General features: G+C 37.6%; 1 protein-coding gene across 2 annotated transcripts in view; it reads left to right on the top strand.

Moving 5' to 3' along the window:
- The first annotated feature begins 2330 nt into the window (after nt 1–2330).
- The window catches only part of Fs(2)Ket (Importin subunit beta Fs(2)Ket), a 227891-nt gene continuing 216429 nt past the window's right edge, over nt 2331–13792 (top strand). Inside the window, exon 1 of one of the 2 annotated variants that reach the window (XM_067766287.1) lies at nt 2331–2550. The gene's annotated coding sequence lies outside the window, so the exon portion shown is untranslated. The remainder of the gene's footprint in view (nt 2551–13792) is intronic. The other variant, XM_067766286.1, reaches the window with a different exon arrangement.

Here is a 13792-nt window from a genome sequence, read left to right as displayed (position 1 = left end):
TTGATTTTCTATGTAAGTTCTAAGTGACGTTTACATTTTGAGATGTCATTTGTTTGTTTCCATGTCATTTTGACATTTTGTCATACAAATTGACATTTATTTAAAAGTAAATTTCAAACCTGATTATGATGCCAGATTGTATGCGCTAAGTGGAGTATAATCGTGGCTAAGTTGCCAAGTTTACGCCAAGTCAAGTCAAGTCTATGCTAAGTATCAGTAATGGAGCTTTAAGTGTCAGTAATGGAGCCTTAAAAGTCATTAAGACGATAATTGGTGACCAAGTTATTGGTAACGATTACGTAATCGATTAGGTAACGGGTAGCTGTCTTGTAGGGCGGTAACTTTTGCCTTTGAGCGCAACTTATGGAAAATTTCATCCAGTTTATGCTTATATTTAGAATTTCATCAGCGGACATATCATTCAGCGATCTGTTATAAAGCGAAATTCTGAATTTAATATTTCATTGGCATAATATAAGAAACAATTATACTACTTACAAATATTTCAACCTTTTTTGGCACTTCTATTAAATCTTTTAATATATTTTCCATATTTTATTAACTCTCATTTGTGCCTTTTCCCTGCGTTCATTCTCTGCAATTTCTTCGGGTGTTTGATAAAAAATACATTTTACTATGCTAGCGGAAGTTAAAGTCTTTGTTTCTGCTGCCTCTGCTGCTTAAGTTTCTTCGCCCGTGAATATTTATTCGTTTTAGATGCATTTTTCGACGATTTAACTAATTCTTTAGGTTTCTTCTTATTCAGCCATTTACTCATGGATTGCTTCTCTTGCTGCCATGTGCGTTTACTTTTCCCTTCTTCACGCTTCCGTGTTTTTACCGAAGAGCTCGACAATGTTTGCGCGGAACCGGTTGTTATTTTGGGTGCCACAAGTTTAACTGGCGTCTTCACAACAAAACCTTCACTTTCAGAACCATCAGGACCAAACATTTCCGCATGAGATCCTTTGATTACTTTTTGGTCTTGAAATTTTCACTCAGCGGCGGATGCTTCATAACGCATTGGTTTTACAGGTGAACGCTGCGAACGGCATAGTTTTGAATTTGTTGCTTATGGGTTGTTTTTGTTGTTTTAGCAGTGATGCTTGTGGGTTCATTTTTTGTCTGAATTTCGTTTCTGATTCCTTTTTTGTACTTCTCTCCGCTGCATTTGTTAGATTTGTGTATTTGAGGTATCCGCGCAATACTGATGTCAAGACGCGTCGTTTGACACCTCTCTCGATGTTTTTGGTAGCGTGTTAGCGGTCGACACCTCAACTGCACTTTTACCCTCATCTTCACTGGAATTTCCGAATATGTCCTTTCCATTGTTTACCGTTGCGTTTTCGAAGACGTCTAGATATATAGATTGGCGATACGCTAGGTGTCAACGGTAATTTAGTTGGCGTATAAAATAAACAAAAACATTTTAAAAGCAGCTTATTACCTTTTTCTGCGTTAAAAAGCCTTTAATCCCTCAAAGTTCATTAAAAACCAACTTTTATTAGTTTATTTTCTTTTGTTTTGTTGTTGTTCAGAGAAAAATATATCTTCTTTTATCAATTTTGACAGAAAAAATTTAAAGAACGATTAACAGCTTATCGACGATTAGCAACAACAAAATACACAGAAGGTTGCATTTTCATTTATGCTTCTACCTGTTAATTGTATCATGTGTAGAACTAAACAAGCAAAATATATTTTAACATAATATCAATTGAAACTTACACTATAAAGTTTATTTGTATGCAAGAAAGACTTTGTTTTTTGAATGTTGGTACATCACCTGCTGTAGCTTTATTAGTTACACAACTTCTCTGTGCTTATTAACGCACAGAACTCACTAACTCTAAAAATACCCTTCCATTCGTTTTTATTATGCACCGCATTGTGTTATTCTAAAGCGACGAACGCCATGAAGCAAATGGCTTGTATGTGCTGTTGTCTTTATACGTGGGCTTATGGCATAGGTAAATATACCAAAGAGGATAAATACAATAAGAGCCGTCACTCGTTATTTTTTTGGCATTTACTCGATGTATACTGAGAGGTAGTCGCTACTTTTTTTTTGGGCGAGATGTTTATAAATGTCTTCTATACATTTTCGTGGGATAATTGTGTTTATTTTTCGACTGTATTGAATTAATTTATTTAATTCTCTTTCCATAAAACAAGTTTGCATAAAGTGACAACGCCGCATGAATAAATGCCAGACAATTAAAAATGTCCCTCTCAGAAAACATTCAATTTTCATTTCAATTTTCAGCGAGATACTCGCCACAGAATAACAAGTGACGGCTCTTATTGTATTTATCCTCTTTGAATTTACAAAATGACTATAAAGCAAACGGGAAGTTTCAGCAGGCTCAGACAGCCATTAAAGTTAAACAGGAAACTACCATAATGTTAAATGTTTTAAGCCATATGGTACCACTGTCAAATATTCTAACTAATTTTGAGCGAGTGAATTTCTCCAGTTTTGCTAAAGTTTATGAGTGAACCAAGAGGGAATTGTCATTGACTGATTTACGATTATAAATTTTAAAAAAGGTAATGTTTCCTTTGCACTGGTCAACTTGGTAATAGTCTTAAACGACGGTCGACTGCCAATACAAGCCAAAAAAAGCAACAATCTGAAAGCGGAAAACAATTGATAACTCCGCCAGAAGATATTTGCGATACAGGTTGACAATTTTAATGGTGTAATTTTGATAATTTTGCTTTAAAAAGAAAAAACTAGTGGCGCTCCACTAGGGGAGGTTTTTTTACTCGGACTTCATTTTGTTCTCCAAAGCGGCGTTTGACACTCCTAGGTTAATTTTTATAAGTGTGGCCTAAGGATGTAAATGCAGATATGTGTTTGCATTATCTATTAGTGCACCATTTTTGAAAAATATAAGAACTTTGGTGAAGAAATTAATACTCGGTGTCGGTGTACAACATGAAAACGAATATTTGCTAATACAAAGGGTTAACTGCGAACGCATTTCCCAACGGGTTAGGGGGTCAGAATATACCCGCGGTAGGTATGCCTGTCGTAAGAGGCGACTAAAATACCTGTGTAGCGCAGCCCTTCAGGTTACCAATATATAGCTTCTCCAAACCCAATTGTCAACCTCACCTATCCGCGGCGAATCCTGTTTCACTAACAGACGAGGCTCTGTCAACCAAGCTCATCGTGGAACTTGGGGTTTGGGAGGAAGGGGATGGCCTGAAGGTTTAATGTGGCCACATAAATCGTTCCCGAGATGGTCGGGCTAGCACCTTAATGGTGCTGTGGTACTGGAGCGTACCGGATCTGTATCCGGCAAAGGACCATCACATCCATAACACTGCGCAAAGCCTTCGGGGAGCAACGTTTTCGCTACAACAACAACAACAACAACTGCGAACGCACGTCCAAAAATCCTAGAGACGTTTCGGAAAACTGCTTTTCAACTCATTATGAATATTCTGGAAGCAGGAGCCCTGGCACAAACGCAAAACTATAGCGAATCGCCAACGACGGACAGCAACGGTAGCGTAGTGCCATTGTCGTGGACGTTCAAAATGGCCGACATTTGGGACGTCCATGTTGTAAATAAGGTCGCCGATGATTTAGTCGGTGATGTCAGGTTTCGCGAGGTGAAGAAACTGGAGAGATCAAGGTAGCCGATTATTTTGTTACAAAATCCATCGATCTCTGGGCCTGTGGCCATTATTGTGCAGTCATTGGCGTAGGAAACGATTGTAACTCATCTGGTGGCGAAGGTAGCTTTGATATGTAGCAGTTAAACAAAAGTAGTGGGGATAGGACACGACCCCGTGGTACCCCCCGTTCAACTATTCTTGGTTTAGATGTTTCGTTTCGAAATTGCACCGATGCCTGCTGTCAACCCAGAAAATTTGCGGTTCACTTTTTAAGACTTGGGGGACAGGTCTTGCAATAACGTGCCATGGTTGACCGTATCAAAAGCTTTTGGTAGGTCTAGCGCAACGAATACTGTTCTATGGTGGGGGTTTAGATTTAAACCGCAATTTATCTGAGTGCCAATGGCATTTAGCGCGGTGGTGGTGCTATGGAGTTTTCTTAAGCTGATGACAGCTCAGCTGCAAATTTGCTTTGAAGTAGGGGAGCAAATGGCTTCAAGCGTCTTGGCTACTGGCGATAGGAGAGATATCGGGCGATATGACTAGATTTTAGTAGCGGGACCACCTTGGCCATTTTCCATTTTTCGGGAATGACTAAGGTGGAAAGAGAGGTTGAAGACATGTGCTAAATATTTAAGCATCGGCATGGCTATGCTGTCAGGGCCCACCCCTTTAGATTGTTTAGCTTGACCGATGACATCCTCAACCTCTTTGGCGGTAATTTATGTTTGTGCGCGTGTCTGTTGGCCCTCCGTCTAGCTTTGTCAACCGACAGAACTTTATCGCCAAAGGCGATGGAAATTTTGTCGTTGTGCTTGGACGGATTCGATAGGGACTTTACGGTGGACCAAAGCTTACCTACACCGGCAGAGAGGTGACAGCTTCTCAGATGCTCCTCCCATTTCGCCCGCTTATGTTCATCCACAAGTACTCTGATGTGTTCGTTGTTGTTGCTGTTGTTGTTTACCCCAGCGGGTTAGGGGATCAGAATATACCCGCGGTAGGTATGCCTGTCTTAAGAGGTGACTAAAATACCAGATTCAAGGGGCTGTGTAGCGCAACCCTTCAGGTTGCCAGCGCAATATAGTATAGCTTCTCCAAACCCAATTGTCAACCTCACCTATCCGCGGCAAATCCTGTTTCACTAGCAGACAAGGCTCTGGTTACCCCAAGCTCCTCATGGAACTTGGGGGTGGGGCGGGGGAAATGGCCTTAAGGTTCAATGTGGCCACATAAATCGTTCCCGAGATGGTCGGGCTAGCACCTTAATCGTGCTGTGGTACCGGAGCGTACCGGATCTATATCCGGCAAAGGATCATCACATCGATAACACTCCCCAAAGCTTTCGGGAAGCAACCTTTCGCTACAACAACAACAACAACAACAATGTGTTCGTTTATGTCCCGTCGCCGGGATCGAGCTGTCTTATAAGGTCACGTTCTCTCGATAAATTTGCCTGGGTTGTGAGAGGCTAGGACGCAATTGCTGTTTTGGCCCTGGGACTGGTCGTCCCTGGGTAAGCATTAGGATGCCCGGTGTATTTGGGTTTGCGGCCTGGCAACATGGCGCAATAAAGCCCGTCGGGGCTAAAAGCTTAGCAAGTGCATTAAATACTTTATTAATTTGAATGAGATTACAACTTAAGAGGCTATCTATAAAATTTATATAAAGAGTACGCGTAACATGAGCCGGAAACTTAATACCATTTGTTGGAGACGAACTCAAATTTGATTGAATTTTAAAAATTTTCCCTAATTACTCAATTATAATATAATAATGAATTTAATATGAAAACGAATTTACAATGAATTTACACTTATATATATTCTTACCTTAGAATAACTTACCTTGTAAAATTTAACTAAAACATGCACTTCTTAAAACCACATATGTACTTACCTTAAATTCCTTAAATCTAACTAAAATCATTTTGCTAAAATACTTACCTGTGCTAAGATACATTCCTTTTGTTAAAATACCTAAATTTACTTAAATTAATTTACTTAACTCACCTTTTTCAAACACCCTGTAAAATAAGAATTTACTTACTGTTTTCTGCATTTTTTATGCTCTTTGTACATTTTCATATTTACATACATACATACTTACTAGAGGTTTACGCCGATCACTTTATCGGCGGCGGCGGCGTAGGCTCTTTTATAAACGGCGGCGTGGGCGGCGCGCCGGCGTACGCCGGTATTCTTACTTTAAAAAGCTATATTTTTTTTTTTTAAAATAAGGTCAGATATAAGGTAGTCAGGGTAATTATATCTTTTTAGCGTCAATTGTATTTTCTTTATGTTGGCGTCATGAAATTGCTGATGTCTTATAGTCAATATTTTGTGTTTAAGGCCTTTGGCTGTATTAATTTTATATTTGCGCGGTTGTGTGGAAAAATAGTTTATTAGACGCCCAGATGCTGTTGGCTTAGTTTACCAATCTAATGTTATTTTTTATTTTATATATACGGGCATCTAGAAAATGTGTGCTATTATTTTCTTTCATTTCCATAGTGCATTGTAGTCTGCTATGGTACTGGTTCAGTGTTTAAGTATAATATTTGCATTCTCTCTTTGGACAATGACCAATATGTCGTCCACATACTTTACTAGAAACTTAATTACTTGCTGCTTGTTTTTGAGCTCAGGGTATGTGCTATTTAAAATGTCATCCATTATTACATCCGCGATCGTAGGGAAGGGGGTTACCCATCGGCATTTCAAAAGACCGAGGGTATTAGAGGTTTACGCCGATCACTTTATCGGCGGCGGCGGCGTGCCGGCGTACGCCGTGTTTCTTACTTTAAAAAGCTTGATTTTTCTATTAAAAAAATAATATTTAGGAAAGGTTTAGTTTGTATGTATTTAATGAAATCAACGTGTTGGCCATTTCGGAAAGATCCGGGGTTTTTGCCTCAAGATCTCGCAGACCGTTCAAAAATTTTCAGGAGTAGCTCCTTGCGGAGGGATTGCCCCTCCTTCACTTACTCCAGAGAGGCTTCGAACCCCGGTCTTTCGAATTGGTAGTGCTGCGTCTGCTGAAAAGAAATAGAGATACATAAAATAGCCACACTTTTGTTTGCATATCTCGTGCAAGGCGTAGTTTCGCCTAGGGTTAACTCTTAATATTTATTTATTTATTTATTTATTATTACGGTCTTTAAGACCTAGTTTAGGCTAAAATAAGAGATTAAACATAAATACTCATGTCACATTTAGTGACGTACAATATAAAAACAATTTTTCTTTGAACTTACTAATATTTTCACAGTCTTTCAAATCAGAAGGTAACTCATTATACATTTTATACCCTAAATATTCAAGAGACCTTTTGGCGAACTCAGTTCTTATTCTAGGCAGTCTTATATTATTGCAATTTCTTTTTCCATAATTGTGGATTTCATGATTATAATGTATTTTACTACTCAGGTAATTCGGTAACATTCCTAACCTAAGTTGGTGTATAAATTTCAATGTGAAATAACTAACTGACTGTTTAATACTAAGCCAGTTTAATCTATTGAGCATTACAATTTTTGGCGTTCTTGGAGGACATTTTAAAACAAATCGCATTGCCTTGTTTTGCTGTATTTGAAGTTTCTTAATATATATATCATTACTTAATAGCAGAATAGTAGGACAATAAATAAAGTGTGGTTCAATAATTGAACGATATACCAATATTTTATGACTTTGACTGATATGTTTACATGTTCTATACATGAAGCCTATTTTCTGTGCAATTTTCCTTTCCAGATAAGTTACATGCTCTCCAAAATTTAGATTATCATCAATCAAAACTCCTAAATACTTAATTTTGTCTACTCTTTGGATTTCCATGTTTTTTACCTTCAGCGTAATATTATTTAAACTATTGTTACTTATGATATTAGTGTTTTTACAAAATATCATGAACTTAGTTTTTTCGACATTTAATTTCAGTTTTCTAAAGCATAACCATTTATATAGCGAGTCCAGGTCTTCTTGTACTTTCAGCATGGCACATTCTGCATATTTTTCACTTATGATAAGCAATGCATCATCCGCAAATAGACGTATTTTACAATATTTTAAGCATCTTTTGATATCATTGATATACAATGTAAACAATATTGGCGCCAAGACCGAGCCTTGTGGTAAACCAATGTTAACATCCACCACTGATGAAACCTCCTTTCCAATTATCGTTCTCTGTTTTCTGTCACCCAAATAACTCCGGAACCATTCCAACGCCTTTCCTCTTATACCAATTTTAAACATAACGTCCAATAGCTCAGATCTATCGACAGTTTCAAAAGCCCGTTTTAAATCCAAGAAGACAGACACCGTAAATTTTATGTCCGCCATGTCTTCTTTCCAATCAGCAATTACCATATTCAACGCTGTTTCACAAGAATGGCTCTTCCTGAATCCCGATTGTTCTGGGATAATCACATTGTGCTTCTCTAAGTATGCCACAAGTTGATCCTTCACCACTGTCTCCATAATTTTTTCATCTGTAGGTAACGTGTTAATTGGACGTAGTTCCTCAGGTTTCATTGTATTTTTTACTTCTTCAACAGGTATTATTGTTGAAATTTTCCAGTAACTAGGTACAATACCGCTGTTTAAGGATTCGTTAATTATGTCTTTGTAGAAATTAGCAGTATATGTCATGGCATCTTTAACGACACCCTCCGATAAAAGCTTGTCGCCGCCATATTTGTTTTTAAGTGATTTTGTGATAATAATAATATCGTCCACTGCAATGTCAGTAAATTTAAATGTTTCAAATGGATTACTATGATTTGCGCTTATTTCATCCCCATTTACAATTTCTTCGATGCTATCATTAATTTCAACAATACTTTGTATAAAAAAGTTATTTAGGACATTAGCTATATCATATTCATTTTCCAGGCATTCACCGTTAATTACAATTTTAGTGATATGTTTTTTAACATCATTAAGCTCGACGAGGTCTTTTAGACACTTCCACATACGTTTCATATCGCCATTGTTATGATTTACTCTATCTTCCATGTATTTCTTTTTTTTATAAATTATGGTTCTTTTATATATTTTCTTAATGACGTTATATTCGTCCCAAAATCCAGTATTTCGAGCAGTTTTATAAGATTCTATTTTTCTTTTATGCAGGTTTGTTAATTCTCGGTCGTACCACTTATTTCTTATCTGTATTTGGGTCCTCTTTATGTAAGTCAGTGCTTGCATAGCCACAGTTAAAACTTCGTTTAGGGCTTTAGTTTTATTTTCTACTCCGGAAATTGACATAAAGCTGAAATCGCATGTTCGTAGCAAAGTTAAAAGATTTTCAGCACTATAGTACTCCCAACATGTAACAGTAGCATACCTTCTCATTTTACAAAGCTTTGTTGTTGGCACTTCGAAGTGGATTGTCTCATGGTCAGAAATGCGATGTTCACCTATATTTACTGCTTTAACTTTATTATTGTTACTGAATAGCAAATCAATTCTTGTAGACGAGTACTCTGTTATCCTTGTGTCGAAGTTTATCCTTTGTATCATTGCCATTTGTGCAAACAAACTTGTTAGCTGGTTTGAGTATGTTGACGATACATTTACATTGATATTAAAATCACCAATTATTAAATTATGATCCGCCTCCTTGAGATGTTCAGTGATGATTTCATTTAGATAAGTAATAAAGGTGGAGTCACTGCTACTTGGTGAGTGATATAGTACACCGATTTTCCATTTTAACGCGCATTTGTTTATTTTTATAATAATGCACCACACATTCATGTTGATAGCTTTATTACAAACTATGCTAAATTGTATATTTTCATTCACATACATGACAACACCGCCAGTATGCCTACTTTGAGAGTCGCAACGAATGCATTTGTATGTCGGAATACTAAGTTCAGAATCCAAGATATGTTCTGTTGTACACGTTTCCGTACATAACACAATACTTGGTCTTCTTATTTCAATAAGACGTTCCAGCTCGATTTTATTTGCTATGATACTACTAATATTAAGATAAATGCATTCCAAGTTGTGTATATTGCTATCTCGATTTAAATAATATTTTGACTTTTGCGCTGCAGTAGGGATTTTCTTGGGTTGCTAATAAACAACTTTTCTTTTCCTTGCATCTAGCTTTTGTTGGTATACGGGACAAGTTTTATCCAGAGTATCATGGTTTTCGTCAAGTCCTAGATTCAGCTCCTTGTTTGCTCGTATGCAGTTAATGCACTTGTTTACTGCATCCTTTATGCATTGTGTATGTTTATGCTCACCCAAGGATTTTGTGCATACTTCCTTTTCCTTGCAGTCAGCCGCTTTGTGATTAAAGCCTTTGCATTTAAAACAACACAATACCTGCACTGCATCATATACTCGGCAACGTTCCCAACCTACATTAAGCCTCTCTCCAGCTAGTACATTTGCGAACGCTTCAACATTCATTTCTATCACAGCATTATAATAGTTTTTCGCGTTCTTTTTCACTTCATATTGCTTAACAATTTTGATGTCCGTTTCACTTAAACAAATGTTTTGTCGTTTAATCCTTTGCACCAGTTCCTCGTCGCTATATTTAAAATTTATACCAGTCACCATGACTGCTGGTTTCACTTTTTTGGGAATCTTAACCTCATAGTTATTTCCCAGATTGTTCTCAATGGCATTTTTTATTTTGTCACGCTCATGGTCATTTTCGCTTTCAACAATAACAACTCCGCTTTGCCTTGCTACTATATTAGTTATTTGCAGCCCTTTAGGATCAACTTTCGAGTTTAGGTCAGTTTTGGTTATTTCTATATTTTGCTTTTTATTCGGCTTGACAATTAGGGGATGATTCTTTCTAATGTCTGGTTACACTTCTTTTTTTTGTCCATCATTTTTTGTTATCGCTGCGTATGACACTTTGGCTTCAACACTATTAACATTTTTCTTTATTTCATTGCACATTTTTTTATTCTCTTTACTTATTTCTTCAATCATTTTCTTATTGTCATCCTTGATTGTTTTCAACTCTTCACAGACCTGCTCGCTGCTTCGCTTGAAGCCTTCAGCAATTTCCCGTATTTTGTTCACTTCTGCAACACTCTTTTCGCATGATCCTTGCGCTTTTTGCTTTGCCTTAATTCTGTCGCTAAATGCAACTTCCACTGCTTTTAAAACTTGCTTTATTTCTCTTTCATGTTTCTTGAGAGCATTATCAAATTCATTCCTGTACTCAGATAGTTGTTTGCCATTTTTGCTCACTACCATCTGCATATCTTTTAGAATGTCATCTACGTTATGCACATACTGCACACAATCATTACACATAAATCTAAGCATTTCACATTCGTCAAATTTATTAACACTGTATTGGTCTATGCCAGAGCATTTTGGTGCTAAATGATAATATTTCCCACACACCCCTTCGCAACGAATTTTTGACACTTCTCCACGTATTGTACTTTTGCACTTGTCGCATTTACTCTCCATTTTTTATATAGAATGAATATATGTATATATATGTATCAAACTTTGTAAGTGTATGCGTTTTGCTTTCTTTATTTAGAGTCACTTTCTCGCAAATATATTAAATTTAAAAAATCAAACTTTATTTGTCGCGAACACTATTTCTTAAAATCATTTGTGGCTCCTTTCCGGTCACGCACAAAGGCGACTTACGGTTGCTACTAATGGTCTATTAATACTCATGACTCCCGTGGCACAGGGCGCCCCCAGTTTTTCGGCTGTTTTTAAGAACTACAATTCCCGATGTGCGAACAATAGCAATCCCGACCACCAGTCGCTACCACGCCTCCTGACCCTCACATCATATGCCAGCTATAGGACTGCGACTTCGAACTCATACCTTCGTCGACGTCACTTTCCTAGAAGCTCTAGGTGTAGCTCCGAAGACTTTCCAACGGATGCTTTTGTCGCGCTATGCTGCCAACCTACACCAGAGAAACACCTTGAAACATTAGGGAGTGACTATTCGGCCAAGGACGCCGCCTTCGAAATCATAAGCAATCTAAGTGGAAGTCATTGCGTAATCGGTGAAAATCGTAAAATACTCGGCGCATCTACATAATTAAAATTTTACAAGGACCCTGGATAAAATTTTTAAAATGTAGACCAATGTTTGCAGACGTTTGTGTTCACATCATTTATTTCAATAGTCTTCGTTAAATCAAAACGATATTTTATAATGAAAGTCGACCGATTTTAAGTTGAAAGATGTTTACTGCTGTTTTCCGGCCTTATGATATAAGAGCTTATTATGGATGACCGCGTAGCTTCAGTTTTCAGACTAGTTCGACTGTCCACTACGTTGGGGTAATAGCACACACAGTCGACTGTCTTGGGAAAGCTTTTGCTTCACCACTATGAGTGTTCTTGCGAAGGACAAAGCCTGACCTGGTAAATATATGTGCCTACGTATTCACATTTGTAAAAGGAGCCGTAACGTGTAGGTGATATTTAAACTTGGTTGATAGGATATAATCAATGTGATTCACTCTAAGGGACTAGTTTTGGATAAGGCCGCCAACTTTATGTCAAACCGGGAGACTTGGGTGTTGAAGGATGAAGTGTGAAAATTAAAATTAATATTTCAGACGCTATTTTATAGATTCGCAAATAAGCGATAGATTTTTGAATGTAAGCCCAAATGATTTTTCAAAACCTCATTCGTACATATATCCTCAACTTAAGTATGAGGTAAGAATCAGATCAAAGGAGTGTTTAAACGATTTTGCATCACTGATTTCGCTTATTCTTTCAGCCAATCGCGATATACATTTTTTTTTTAAAAATCGGCACCTTTTTTGCTTTTTTAACAACTTGAGGGCAATTTGAAAACAATTTGAAGCGCCCTGGGTCATTTTATTTGAATTCATTGTTCATTATTAATTTTTTGAAAAAAAAAAAAAAAATGCAAAGTGAGCATATAAATCTCTACTATATACATATTTGTGAAAGTATGTCTGTATGTATGTTTGGACTTGCAGCCTAAACCGCAGAATGGAATCGAACGAAATTTTGCCATGACATACCCTGAGTGCGTCAATCTATGGTAGGCTATATAAAAAAATTTTTCGACAATGGGGCGTGGCACCTCCCATACAACTAGAATTTTTCGTTGTCAACATATCTGAAAGTATTAATAAAGCCAGACGACTGAAATTAGGTGAGGAGGTATATAAGACTACCCCCTCGGAAAAATTGGGAATAGCGAAAAAGGGGCGTGGCATCTCCCATACAAATGGGGGTTGGGATTAGTCTAATATATTAATCTATATAGTAGTGCTTTTATTTATACCCGAACGACGTCGGGTACTCTGCTAGTTTATTATATAACTTTTCTTTTAGTGTTTTGTTTTAATAACTTGGTGAAATGGGTGATGCAAAGTCCGTGTTAAGCTGACATCGAAAACGCTTGTTTTTTTAAATAACTTTTGAAAGAGTTAAATTTCGCAATTAGTTTCTTATAACTGGCAGTGATGCGCATCTGTTGATATCACTTTCGACCATATCCGACATGAACAATAAATGGCCTAAACAGTCTTAAACGAGTAGAAAATATAGTAACGCGTCGGACGCCGCCGCGCCGATATTTTTGACATTCGGCGGCGGCGTGCGAAAAACGACCCTAATCGGCGGCGGCGGCGTATATCTCTAATACATACATACTTACCGTTTCCCTGCTGCGCAGGAGACTTAAGCTGCAGTCATTGGTGCTTTATCGGTAACCGTATCGGTAAACTTATAACAGCTGATTTGACCAACGTTATGGGAATCAATGCAATCGATTATTGGTGCCGCTAAGGTCGTAACCGTATCGTAGCCAACCAATTGGTTTTTCGTTTACCGTCGTAGCGATAAACAGCTGATTACGTTAGGGATACGCCCTGCAAAAATCGCGAGTACTCCATGCATGCATGTATGGAAACTACCCTGTACTAAAGCACTCATCAACAGCTTTCATTCTTTATCCATATTCTATAAACACATTCTAGGGGTACCCGCGCCCACGTTTTCGCTTATATCTCGAGACCCTAGTTACACGCGGGTACGAAAAATACCCCGTATCAAAGTACTCATAAACAGTTTACGTTCGATACCCATATTGTACAAACATATCCCAGGATTACCCAGGTCCACGTTTTGATCTCAAGACCCTATCCAGAACG

The sequence above is a fragment of the Eurosta solidaginis genome, chromosome 2 (assembly GCF_040869045.1).
Source record: "Eurosta solidaginis isolate ZX-2024a chromosome 2, ASM4086904v1, whole genome shotgun sequence".
In the NCBI taxonomy this organism is placed as follows: domain Eukaryota; kingdom Metazoa; phylum Arthropoda; class Insecta; order Diptera; family Tephritidae; genus Eurosta; species Eurosta solidaginis.
This window is presented reverse-complemented; position numbering and strand designations above follow the sequence as displayed.